Raw genomic sequence first — 14186 nt, 5'->3', positions numbered from 1 at the left:
AAAATCTATAAGGAACATCCAACAGCGTTCAGGAAGCAAAAACTTTGTTGTGCAGTGTAATTAGACTAATATATATATGATAACAAAACAATGTGCATTTAACTGTTCTAATACTATGTTTTGCTATTTACATGTGAGATATAAGAATCCTATAGCTACTTTGTACAGTACAATTAAAGTCATATCGTACGAGGTCTGTTCAAAAAATACGCGGACTGTTTGAATTGCGCGGCTCCAGTTGGTTCCAGAGGAATCCGCTTGGTGTCGCTAGGTTCGCACAGATCAGCTGATTACGACGCCATTTCTCGATTGCAGATATCTTCATTTATGTATTAGCTACGCGGTTTTAAGTGAAGTGCGATTTTTTCGTTTGGCGGATTTCAGAATGAATGACCTGAAGGAGCAACGACTTGCTGTGAAATTTTGTGTTAAACTTGGAAAATCTGCGACTGAAACTTTTGCTATGCTTAACACGGCTTACGGTGATTTTGCTATGAAGCGTACGGTATGTTTCAAGTGGCATGAACGTTTTAAGGATGGTCGACAGTCCATTGAAGATGATGAGCGTCCTGGACGTCCTTCCACGTCAACTGACGACCCGCACGTCGACAAAATCAACACCCTGGTGCGGGCAAATCGACGTCTGACTGTCAGGGAGTTTGCTGAAGAGTGTGGGATATCAGTTGGATCTTGTTACGAGATTTTGACCGAAAGATTGAAGATGCACCGCGTTGCTGCGAAATTTGTGCCTCAGTACTCGTGAGTTTTTGGCCAAACACTCGATCACTGTTCTTCCCCACCACCCCTACTCACCTGACCTTGCTCCTTGCTATTTTTTCTTGTTCCCCAAACTCAAAAGACCCTTGAAAGGAAGAAGATTTGAGACGATTCCTGACGAAGGAGCTGGATGACATTACAAAAGAATCGTACCAGGACTGTTTCAACAAGTGGAAACACCGTTGGGATAAGTGTGTGCGTTGGGGAGGAGAGTACTTTGAAGGGGTTCCAGACCTGTAACTTCTAAATAAAGTACATTTTGTTTTATGACGTCAGTCCGCGTATTTTTTGAACAGCCCTCGTATGTCTGAAAAAAAGATAGTTAATAGGATCACATCCCCACATCTTTACATTAAAAGACTATTCAATCTACTATTGCCTCAGATTGTCATCAGCTATTGCAATCACAGCTATTCCTAGTGGCAAACATATTCCTTATTGATTGTTATTGTTGATAGATAGGTGGCTGTTAACTTTGAACATGTAATATGAGAAACAGTCTTAGATAATACTTCTAATAAATGGACACTTTTTAAAGATGATAAAGTTCTAACTCTTACCTATTGTTTTATGGAATAATGATGATTGACTATGCTTACATGACCCACGCAGTTACCTGAAACATCATCTGATAAATATGTTTGAGAAATAAACTAAAACATGTGAAGTTTTTTCTTTCCTTTATGTTAAATGTCACAACAGTTCTTACTTCATTAACTTTGTTTTTCTGAATGCATAAAAATGTAAACTGAAACAAGCTAACACAAATAAACATTCAAACCATTAAAGTAGCTGACGATTCAGAAAACAGTTACCCAAATGTGGAAGCATTTCTGTTACATGTTGCAAACTAGGCACCAGGTAACAAAGGAAAGAATACAAATAACCTATAAAACAGTAGGTAAGATCCTTGACTGGACCTTAGTTAACATTCAATTAAAGTATATAAACAAAACACTAAAGTTTCCTTTGTGTAATAAGATAAGAGCTTTTAATATTTTGAGAAAGAAAAAAGGTGTAAGCACAAAACTTTCTGGTTTGGTATCTTTCAACAATTTAGCAGTTACTAGCAAAATTACCTCATTGATAATGAAAAAAAAATAACACCAATGATAACACATGAATATCATCAAACATTCAGGGAGTAAATTAGTAAATGTAGAAAAAAAAGAGTTCTATAAAGAAATAATTTTTACAGGATTCCCACATTTTCAGTATCAAAATTCAAGTATAATTTTTTTAAAAAGTAAAAATCAAATGTATACTTTCAATATTTTCAAACCTTTTATAACCAAATTAATTACCAAATAAATAGTTTAGTTATCTAGTTAGTCTTTCTTTCCAATTCAAGCTAAAGTTATGAGTCATCTCGAAACAACGTTCCAGGTATTTTGATTAGTTTTTTTTTACATGCTTGTGTCATAATGTCTATCATAATGTTGAGCAATAACGTTGTAAAGTCAGCATATCATTGGCCCGAGTTGTAAGATGTGAACATGTACACAAATTGAACCACTGAAGTGGGTAATTACTGGTACTGTTGATGGCATGCCCAGCTGTGTCGATTAATATGACGAGATGAAAAACCCCAGGAGGGAAGAACAGGTAAAGATTGAGAATGACTAGTATGGAAAAAGGAATAGGATAAAAAAGAATAGTGCCAATAATAATTGGCACACAGACTTTACAGATTATCCAAAGTCTCGAAAACATACTGCCTAAAAAGAGGCCATACACAAGTTTTTAAAGATCTTTTACATCTTGTATAAGGTTTTTAAACCTGAGATAAGGCCAAATCTTGACTCAGAAGATCCAAATAATAGAGAAACTGTATGTATAAAGTGAGAGTCAAAGGCGACAATCTAGCCAGTGAGAGAGAGACTTATGGATTTAAAGTTAAATATGTTCTGGCAGGCACTATTTGCCACTCATTGGATCCAAAGATGTAAAAATGAACCACTGTAAGAGTAAGATATATAGCAAAATATTAAACATTGAGAGCTGGTAATGGATATGGAGAATGGCAATAGGAGAAACTTAATACCCTGAAGAGGAAGATATGGCCAGATGATGAAGCTAATGAGCAACAAAAGTATGTGGTGTAGTCCATTTTCCAACCTGCACAAACTCCTTCAACAGATGACAGAAGTGAGCAGCCAGCGAGAGAGCAAAATGTCGAGTTCGGTGAGAAGAGATCTGAAAAAAAATTATGTGAATCTATATCTAATGAAGCACAGGCTAGATCTAGGTGATGGTATACCCATTCTATGAGGGCAATGGGAGAAAGATCTTTAAGAGATAGGGATTTTCAAAAAATTAAAAGCTGGTAATGTGAGCCATAAAAAGGAGCAGTGTAGATCATATAACAACAAAAACAGAAATGAAACATAGAAGACAATCTGGATACGAATGATAATGAGATAGAGATGGAAGGTGTATAAAGGCAAATATGCTGTATTCTGTACAATACACAAATGTTTGAAACAGAAAAGCAGATAATGAAACTAGAAGAGTGATGGAAAAATACAGGAAACAATAATGGTGCAAAAGTCATATCTTCTACAGCCACAGGAAGAAAGTAATAAATAGGACTTAAGAAAAAGATAGAAAAGGAACAGGCAAGTAAAGGCTCATATAGAGGAAGGGCATAGGGAACAACAATGAAATCCCCATCAGGGAGAACTGCTGGATGAGAAGAACAAAGGTGGCTAAAAGAATGAAAGGGCATGGAAAGAAGAATGGAGGACAATAATAAGAAAACCCAAAAGTATTAGGTATAGCTGCATGATAAATAACAATGGTAAAATTATGTGGGATAGAAGGATGGAAATGGAGAAGGTATGACAGAATGACCAACTGTGGGAAGTACTCTTTTTTATGGATAGACCAGGAGGAGGAAGAACAAACAGAACATGAAAGAAAGGCTACACATGAAGAGAGTCGGAACCACCTTGCATAAAACCTGACAAAGTCCACACGTGAAGTCAGAGTGACAACACTGCTGAATGGGAGCAAGAGAGAGAAACAGAGGAGAAAAAGAAGGAGTAGAAAAGGGACAGAGGTACAGGAGGAAAGGACCAGAGAAGATTCAATAGAGGAAACCAAGGCTGGGCTGGCCAGTACAAAGCTATCATGAAGACTCAACATAGAATGTCCTGAATGAAGAAAAGCATGAAGTAGAAAACGAGTGGAAGGGTAGGCATGGAGAAAAAGGTTAAACCAGCCCAGATTGAATGCATCCACAGTTACAGCTAGGGGAAGTGCACAGGAGACTAAAAAATAATAAGTATGTTCTTGAGATGAATGGCAAAAGCATCTGGGAAAGGAGTGCCCAATTCAGAGTATAGCCACTTGAACACCAAAGGATCAATGGAACAATCGATAAGTAGTATCTTGGTGGGCCTCAAGAAACTATCTATTACAAGATTCAGGACACCCAGTATGTTAACAAGGTATCAGAGATACTTATAAAGAATGGACCCAGAAAACGAGGTCAAAAATATGGAAAGAGAAAGACTGATTTCCCACCTTGAAATTGATATAGGAGACAACTGCAAAGTTAACTGTATGTACTAATACTAATTAATGTTCACGAACCATTATAAAAAAGTACAAAAACTTAACATATGTCAAAAGTATCAAGAAATGGATATAAAGAGATGATATGTCTTGGCACCATTAACTTGAGAGTTGTTAAGACATGCCATCATCTTGTCACGAAGGCACCTGGAAACAGGAGGAGACGCAGATGAGAGGAACGAAGAGGAACACCCTCTTTGGTTCTGGTTTTGTCAAATAACCAGGTGAAATCTTTGAGTAAAGAAGGAGAAAAGTAAATGGTGGAGATAAAAGGAGTCCCAATCAAGCATCCAGTGATTGTACAAAGCTCATTGTTTCAACTGAGCACAACCCAAGGGGATATGAAATTTAATAGAAACCCAAATCTCCAAAACAAAGAGACTCTCCTGCACAGTGAGAAATAGGAACAGGAGAACATGGGGAATGAGAAACTAATCGTCCAAGTTCTTCAAAAACAGAGGAAAGGTCTTGGCCATGTGGGGATGTGAATTTGAAAACACCCAAATGAATAAGAAACTAAATAGGTGTGAGATGTTATTCCAAGTTGACCAATCAACCCAGAAGTACCACCACCAGTAGGAGGAGAAGATGATGGATGTAGGAGGCTTGTTTGGCTAGAACAATATGAAAAAATAATCATCTGAGATGTCAATCTCAGTAATCCCAACACCTAGGATAAAATACTTCTGTAGGATAAGAAAGGTCTCCATAGGAAATCGAAAGAGTACAAAAAACTGATCAAGACTTAAAAAAGATTAAGACCTGATTCCCTTGGAACTTCAAAAAGACAAGAATGAAATACTGGAAAAGGATGAGAAACCCATTTGATGGTGATATTAACCATGAGATCCAATACTGCCACAAAAAAAAAGGGAAAAAAACAAGATCCCTTGGAGGAAGAAAAGTAATGCAGTGTAGAATGAGTGGAAAGAACAAAGGGTAAGTTTTTCTGACAAAACTTCCAGTACCCAATAATTGGTTGCAAATGGAGGGAAAAGGTCTGTAAGCCAAAGTAAACAGATCCTACTAACTTAGAGCCTATGTGATAGTTACCACCAAAAATAGAAGAAATGAGTGGTGTAAAAATGGATGGGAACAAAATAACAAGAAGTGATGACAGAGAAAGATAAAGAAGCTAAAGGACAGGTGGTAGAGGCAAAGAAGGAGCACAGAAGAGACAGTAAAACAGTGAAGATAAACAATGCCATCATCCTGTAGCCCCAACATATGACAACAAAGAAACAAGGCACACCAGTAAAATCTCACAGGCAGATGAAAGGAACCATATGAAATAAAAGGTAGGTAAAAGCAATCAAGTTACAAAGGCATTAAGCTGTAATAAACCCAGGCAACAACTCAATCAAATATCAAATGATAAAGCTGAGAAAGATAAATCTCATAACAAACTTCAGTTTATGTTAAACAAAGTTAAGAATAATAATCTTGTGTCTGTGACTGTTGAGTTATATTATACACTGTAGTATAAGCTTAGACAAGATGACTACACAAAATGCAAGTAAAGACTTGCAAGTTATTATTAATAGAAGGTATGTGTAGGTAATATAATAAGTGTGTAATATTATATGTAAAGATTATGTTCCAACCAATAATTGCACCTGAGGATACAAATAATAACATAATTTCTCTTATATCCTCTATCTCCACCAGGAAAAGTTGTCTATCCTAAGTCAAGAGCTCCAAATTCAATCATTTAAAATGGAAAGGATATGTCCATTGATGAGAGAGTCATTCATGTGATGTGAAGTGAAGGCATTTCCAAGGACAAAGATAATAACAACCTCCATGATTAAATGGAGATGACTGAAAGTGGTTGTTTGTTATCAACATAGAACCAAAGCTGCTACTTCTTCTTCAGGTATCTGTAGCAAACTGAAATCATTAGTGTTTTGAACAAACAAATTTGACAAGCCAAAATCTGGGGTAACAGATTAACTAACAATACTTTCTTCAGTACATCCTCAATATCAGAATTTTCTCAAATATAACATGGTAACATATTAGTAACACAGTATATTTCAACTGAAGTATCTTATGGTACATTCTTCAATTTGTAAGTTATATCCTAAAGTTTTTCTTTAACTTTACATTGATCACAATACACTGGAACCAAATTTCCAGTGAAACCAACATCTCCATGAGATTGTAAGTGTGAGTAAGAACTATAACTAAATCTGAAACTTCAAAAGCAACTGGATGATGATAATCAAATTTTTGAAATAAACACTCATCTCACTAAGTTTCAGTTGCACAAAAGATCATAACATTCTGTTACTAAAATGGTGAGTATACCATACTGAACAGCTGTTTCATATACTAATAATTATACAGGAGTTTTAGCTGTATCTTTTATGACAGGATACACCTCTACTCATTTTTAGTGAAATAATCAACAAATATAGAGATGTATTGGTATCCTTTTACAATACCTGGTAATGGACAAACAAAATCAAGGCCACAAAATTGCCAGGGATATTTTGGAATGATACACACCATTGAACAATCAGCAAATTATTGAGATGGTTTAGAAGATTAGTAAAATATTAGTACTGTAGTTGAGGTTTCAAGATTAAGCTTTACCAGGTTTATCAGAAAAATAATTTATTATTTCGCACACAAATATTTAATTTTTATTTTGTTTGAGAATGGATCTGCCAACCTGTTGGGTTGTATTTGTAATTAATCTAACATCTTTGAATGAACTAACAGTTACTTTATGACTAAACAAGATATTCAAATAATTCAGTTATGTGACTTTCTTGTACATTTGGTCATTTAAACTAAAGTAATAGGAGCTTTATTCAAACATTGTATCCTAATGTAACATTTTTTAATATGTGGTTAAACATAAATCATTACAATATGTACACTAATAATAGAAATTAAAACACCTGTGTCAATTAAAACTTGAAATTTGTTACTACTTATTTGAATAGGAATTTCAAATACCTTGCCAAAATTTTAATTGGGACATGAAAGGGTTTTGTTGACTTGATGTTTTGTTAGTTTTTGTTTGTTGTTAAGAAACAAAGATACACAAAGGACTATCTCTGCTGTGCTCATCACAGGTATTGAAACTAGAATTTTAACATTTGAGTTTGTTTAGCAGGAAAGGACTACCTTCCTTTTAATTTCTTTCCCACTGGAGGTTTCATTTTGTCTGCAAAAAAGGAAAACCATCTCTAATTGGCAGTCTTGAGTTCTGTGAAATACAATACATGAACAAATGCCAGGAAGAATCACAAGAAAAGTATTTTATTATTTGAGAAACCTTTATGTAATTGAAATCTCATTTTTCCTTAAAAGATATTCAAATCCTTGATTAGTAAGATCACTAACCTTATGTAATCTTTATAGTAAATCTTTTACCAATTAATTAAGAGGAACAATCAATACAAATTTATATTGACTAATCATTTTCTTACAGATATTGTCTACATATTCAAAGTCTATTATTAGAAAAGCTAGTTTTTAAAAATATTTTGGCATGCTTATTACAAAAGGAGATATTTAATCATTACATTGTTGACATCTCTGCAAAATATATAACATCATTAAAACAGAACAAGGATAAGCTTGTGAAATTTTTTTACAAATTGTCTCTACATATTTATGTATCATACATTTAAACCATTGAAAGGTTAACCCAAAGAAAAACTGGAATTTCAAATAAGGTATCACAACCACCAAGATAAAAACTTAGCTTATATTACCTATTTTATTTAACCAGTGTAAAGAAGCCATATTTAAGTACTTGAGGTTCATGTCTTAATTTGTTAAAAAATTGTAGCATCTCTTGATATGGCACGTTTTCTACTAAAAAAGTAGGTATTCCTGGAGTTCAAACACTTAAAGAACAAGTAAGCTTGGGGGTCCTAATACTTTGAGAAAATGTTAACTGAAGATTGATTTAACAAGAAGCATTTGACACAAATTCAACAGTACTGGTAGGATCATGCATTACTTGCATACTTTCTGAAGTCAAAGCCATATAATCAATACTTTTGAATTTAAATAAAATAAAAGTAACAAGCAAACACTACTATACAACATCCATACCAACCATTTAGCTGTCCAGTCCTCCCACTTATCTCTATTTAGTACCTCAAACATTAAATAGTTTTACAAACTATCTTTTTGTTATACAGTTCTTACAATAAATAACAAAATTAATCTTTAATTAAACGTAGTAGAATTTAAATTTCTAAACATTCATTTCTCTCTTCAAGTTTTCTTACTTCCTTGTTGCTTTCCTTAGCCTTCTGTCTGTAAGCATTTGATGAAGTCAGTAAAGTTATGTCTTGCTTTTTTCCAGCTTGGACAGCTTCATTTGTACTATCCTCATTTAGTTTCTTGATTCTATTCACTAGTTGAGCTTTCTTCTCTTTCACCTCATCTACATCTGACTAAAAACCTTCTCTTTCTATGTCCTACAGGTGTCAATACATAGCATGTATATAGTATACAACATTTTCCTTGCTATAGTAGAGAACAGCATAAGTGAAACTTTTGTTTAATCACTGAGGATATTAAACAGTTTGTGACAAAATTACATTTCTTACCTGCTCAGTATGCTCCTTCTTGTTAAACTCAAAACAGTTATGATTTCTATTTCCTGTTAAATCATAGTTCTACCAAGTTCATCAAATGTGTATTTTCAATGCAAAAATATGCGAAAGTTCTATTGTTTTATTGAACTATAATGGCTAAAACTTCTACTCACAAATGTTTATAGGTTTTTATAATATTGAGAAAGAATTTCAAAACTCAATTACTTTTTTACAACAGAAAAGCATGTTTTGAAATGTAATGACTTTTCATGATTTTATGAGCCCTATTTATAACTTAATACATACTGAATATAATAGAATAAACACAATCATCTCTTTAGTTAAATCAACTTCATCTTTCAAGAAGCATATTCCCAATAGTATGTACAGTTAATTATAATTTCTACCTTTGTAAATGTGAACAAAAAAAATCAATTATAGCATATTATGAATATTATGGTGATCAAATAAATTTCTCCTTAAAGCAATCATAATTTCATGTAAAAAATATTTTGTTGACAAGACTACTGCCGAAGAAGGTTGGCTGAAAACTGAAAAAACAACAGGCCATATCAACGCAAGAAAAAGAAAGAAACTTCACATTCCACAAAAGAAGGTTAAATTGCTATGATGTCATTAGAACAAACGAGTAGAAGACTATTCTTTATAAATGGGATTCAAGTTACAAATTACCATAATACTTTAACAGAAGAATGACAACAAGTTGTAAATAACATTAACATAAAGGAAGCACAAGCAATGCTTGAGAGGAGCCCTACGTTGGATGCTAATATACTTTGTTTCATATGTACAACTAGATCATCAATAATAGTCTCACCTAGCACAGTACTTATGTATTGAGTAACTCTGTGAACCATTTATTAACATGTGAAGACAAGTGAAATTTATATGCTGAACAACAAATCCAATCAGGCACAGGTAAATTAGAACCGACACAATAATAACTGCAGAACCAATAGTAATAAAAACTGTTAACTCAAAAACTTGTCATTTAACTTGGCAATACGTATCTATATACCACAGCTTAATGTACATCAACGTTACATATTTACAATTACTAACATAACACTATATCACAAACCAATTAACAATAATCACCTTTGTGTCACATGTGTTAAATAACGAGCTAATCTACAAAAAACACCATGTTCAAAGCAAATTGTAAAGTGCAATATATTATATGTTGTCATTTAAGCTTATACCAAAATTTACTACAAAAATGTATGTTATTATTATTAGAAAGTACGTGTGTGTGTGTAATATTGTAATAAGTACAAAATGATGAGATATATACCGATTATGTGCTAACAGATGTCTGCATCTGATGGAAAAAATAATGCCATCTTAATTCTTCATGGACTATATGTTACCCGCATAAGAATTGAACAATAAAGATTACATAAGTTTCTCATGGATGAAAACCATGTCAAGAGATTTTTACATAAATCCCCCAATATCAATGATCTTTCCAAGCCTGAAATGATTATGTTAGTTATATTCTAAACTCTCACCAACAATTTGGCAATCTTTTTTTTCAAATAAGGTAACCAAACTGTAACAATATACCATACAAGATTTAACTAGCAGCCTAGAATGTAGACTCATATCTTCCTTCAACTTGTAATCGATAGTTCTATGTACATAATCAAAAGTCCAATTCACCTTATTCCTATTTAACCTTTCACAATGGGCTTGGTATAATATACCAGATTTCAAATCTATATTTGCACACGTTATGTATTTACCCTGTAACTTCTGATACAATATGTGTACCTTCACAAAATCTGGCAGACTAAAAGTCTATAAAGATTACAAGTTTTTGTGCACAAAAGATCAGTTTTTTAATGAAATATTTGTATCAAGATTTGTTTATGAAAATATCAAGTCTAATTTGGTTATTAGGCTGGGTACGAAGTAATTTCATGTTATGATAAAAAAGAAACTATTCTTTGTCACAAAAATCTCAGATATTATTTGTGTAATCTCTAAAATCTAAATACATTTCAAACAGTTGTTTTCAGTAAGACTTTGAATTTTACGTCACCTTCTATACCCTCTGTGATGTTTGTCAACTGACCGACCTCATAACTATCATTAAACATTAGGAAATGAATATCATGTTAAAATAACTACATATTATAACATTAAAATACAAATGTTTAGTCTAAGTAACTTATTAAGTCTCATAATGTTATATATTTATTATTTGTTACCTTCTGGTTATTCTTAGCTAACATTACATAATTGCACTGACGTAGCTCACGCACACTCATGTTACCATATCCAATAATATAAGAGTGATTTGGTATTGACTGTGTTTTAGTTTACTAGTATTTTGTATTATACAGTAAAATTTAAATTATTGTATATTATATACTTATAAAGACTAATGCTATTAAGAAATATGTTATGAAACTCATTTTTTGTAAAATATAGAACAGTAAATACAGAAGTAAAGCAAACAATTATTCCTTCTGGCTACAACCTTTGAAATCAGTTGCTGCTGGACATGGTTACTAAACCCTTTTAAAATTTTGCACGTGGAGAATATTAAACACAATTTTTTTTTAGGTTTCATAAATACAGTTGAATAGCTAAAGAATCACAAATAACTATAACAACTATAATTTATAAGATGTATTTAGGTCTTAAAAAATATGAATCCTCGAGAAGACTAAAAACACGACCTACCTCCTTGAAATATTAGATCGAAACAATGTGGTAGCCTTCTCACAGATTAAAATGGTTGAGAAAACCACTAGGGGATATTCTGAGTTGTCAATTGGCTATTCACATGTCATATATTGTAGTAAGAGTACATAAGAGACCGTTTCTAAAATTGGAAAGAAACTAAATCGGGCCACTGTGTATGATTCAGTACATAAGCCATAACTCAGCAATATAAAAAGATCTGAGTTGCTTATTTTATATTCTAGCTTGATAATATTAGTAATTTGAGTTCCTAATTTCTACGGCACTATAGCCTGAGTATTTTGGCATCACAAACATCTCATTTTAAATTGTGCTGCATTCAACATACCATGTGACTTGCTAAAATCTATATTTTGGTGGGTTCTTTTAATATTTACTTTTAAATTAAGAAATTAACTCCTTTACAATATTAAAGTTTGAATTAAATTCGATTCCAAACTCATTGACATAAATTCATAAAATAGCAGTACAATAAAATTTTGAATGTTGTAAGTCAATAAATGTAATGGCATGGTCTTTGACCCATGACCCGTCATGAAAGGGCTAATGTGTGCGTATTGTCTAGACGGCATTAGAGATTTTGCAGTAAGGTGTGCCCAGATGTATTTCTTTCACAACCTCACCCAGTTTTCCTAGCAATACTGTAATGATGATTAATGTTGGAAATAAGGAATGACATTTTTTGTGTTTGGAGAAATATTAGTACTACAAAGACTAAGAAGAGATAGGATGTGATAAAAATTACATGCCTCCAGATGAGTGTTTGAAACAGATGAAAAGAACAGACAGATTTCAGGAACCTACTTGCAGAAATTTTTCATTCATGAGTAAAGCAATCATCATAACATGATATAAAAGGTAAGTACAAAAATAAAACTGTCTTTGTAAAATGTGAACCCTATTCTATCAAAAGTTAAATTTATGTTCCATAATCCTACCATTCTCACCATTATTTACAAAACAAGATTATATGTTAATACTGTCAATTCCCTTAACAATTTTAAACACCTTATTCAAATCCCATCTAATTTTTTTCAAGAGAAAAACTTTCAGAGACCTTAACCTTTCCTAATATGACCTTATCAAGTGTAACATTATACTACCCATCTTCTGAATAATTTCCAATATTGCAAAATATTTGAAATATGGCCTAACCAAGGGCCTAGATAATGGAATTATAAGCTCAGTATTTCTGAAGATATGACCTAAAATGCTATTTGCTCTACCATTAGCAACAGCACACCACCTGGATGGCTTAAGAGACTGATCAACCAGAATAAAGGGTTATTCTCATCAAAACTTTACTTGTAGTTGAAAATACAGTATGCATGTAGATTATAATTAAAATCATTATAATCTACATGTGAAACCATCGATTTATTATGATTAAAAATGTCACATATAATTTATTTGCAGAAATCACTAAGTAATCTAATAAGTCAACAGCATTCTCCTCATAGCCAGCAACAGTTAAGACTTTGGTATCATCAGGAAATTTAATTTATATATAGCACACTTCTTTATTCATGTCACTGAAGTAAATAAAAAAGAGTAAATATCCTAACAGTGAACCATACGGTTCTCCACTTGTGACATTAATCCAGTTTGAATATATTTGTTTATAACATCTGTCTGCTTCTTTTCCATCCAGCCACTTTTCTATTCTGTGAGCCAGTTTACCTCCTCCTTCTATAGAGATAATTATTTTAACAAGCATTTTTAAGTAGCACCTCGTGAGATGATTTCTGAAAATCCAAATACATCAAATTTACATCATTACCTTCATCTACATAAGCAGTAACCTTCTCAAAGAATGTCATTAAATTAGTAAGGCAATATTTTCTATTTTTAAACCAATATTGGCTATCCAACAAAATTGTTGTTAAACAGCTTTGCAAATCATCTTTTGTTAGATTTTCAAAAACTTTTCCCGTCACTGATGTAAGACTAATAGAGCTGTAATTATTGGGACAATTTATGTCATTTCCCTTGAAAACAGAACTACTTTTTCGTAATGTATTATTTTGAAAAGCATGTTTATTTTTGGTTCCTTCACTAAATAAAAAATAGTTTGTAGAAAAAGTTCTGACAGGTTACAAAATAATTTTTAATTTTGAACAATAGAAAAAGAGACTTCTAAAGATTTTAACTTAGTTTTTGTAGAGCACAGAATAAGTACAAATAACTTACTTGATAACCAAATATATTAGTGGGCTTGGATAAACTGTTCATTGTAAAGGGGAAAGGTTGAGGTATGGAATGAAACTTTAAACATTAGAGGAAATAAGTAACAGGAAATCCCAGATTCAGGTTGATTATAAGGCAAATATTTCCAATTAGTTACTAACATATAGAATGGTTTGCTAGATGGTTAATTTGTGTTGATATTTTGAACTTTTAAAAAACATTTATATTGGGTAATTTTAGATTAGACTAATTTCTTTGTTGGATGAACATGAGACAAATGATAGATTATATTTTGATAAATTTTATAGATTCAAATTACCATGATACTACAGACTATTTTAA

The 14186-nt window shown here is 32.5% G+C and overlaps 1 long non-coding RNA gene across 1 annotated transcript; it reads right to left on the bottom strand.

Annotated features, from left to right (window-relative positions):
- Positions 1–7611: 7611 nt before the first annotated feature.
- LOC143228215 (uncharacterized) lies at positions 7612–11255 on the bottom strand. The gene is made up of 2 exons (XR_013015262.1): positions 11159–11255; positions 7612–8804 (listed from the first exon to the last, which is right to left on the bottom strand). It is a non-coding gene; the product is annotated as an uncharacterized LOC143228215 (long non-coding RNA).
- Between the last annotated feature and the right edge of the window lie 2931 nt (positions 11256–14186).

The sequence above is a fragment of the Tachypleus tridentatus genome, chromosome 10, assembly GCF_004210375.1.
Source record: "Tachypleus tridentatus isolate NWPU-2018 chromosome 10, ASM421037v1, whole genome shotgun sequence".
Lineage (NCBI taxonomy): Eukaryota > Metazoa > Arthropoda > Merostomata > Xiphosura > Limulidae > Tachypleus > Tachypleus tridentatus.
Note: the sequence above shows the minus strand (reverse complement) of the source record. Positions and strands in the feature narration are given on the sequence as shown.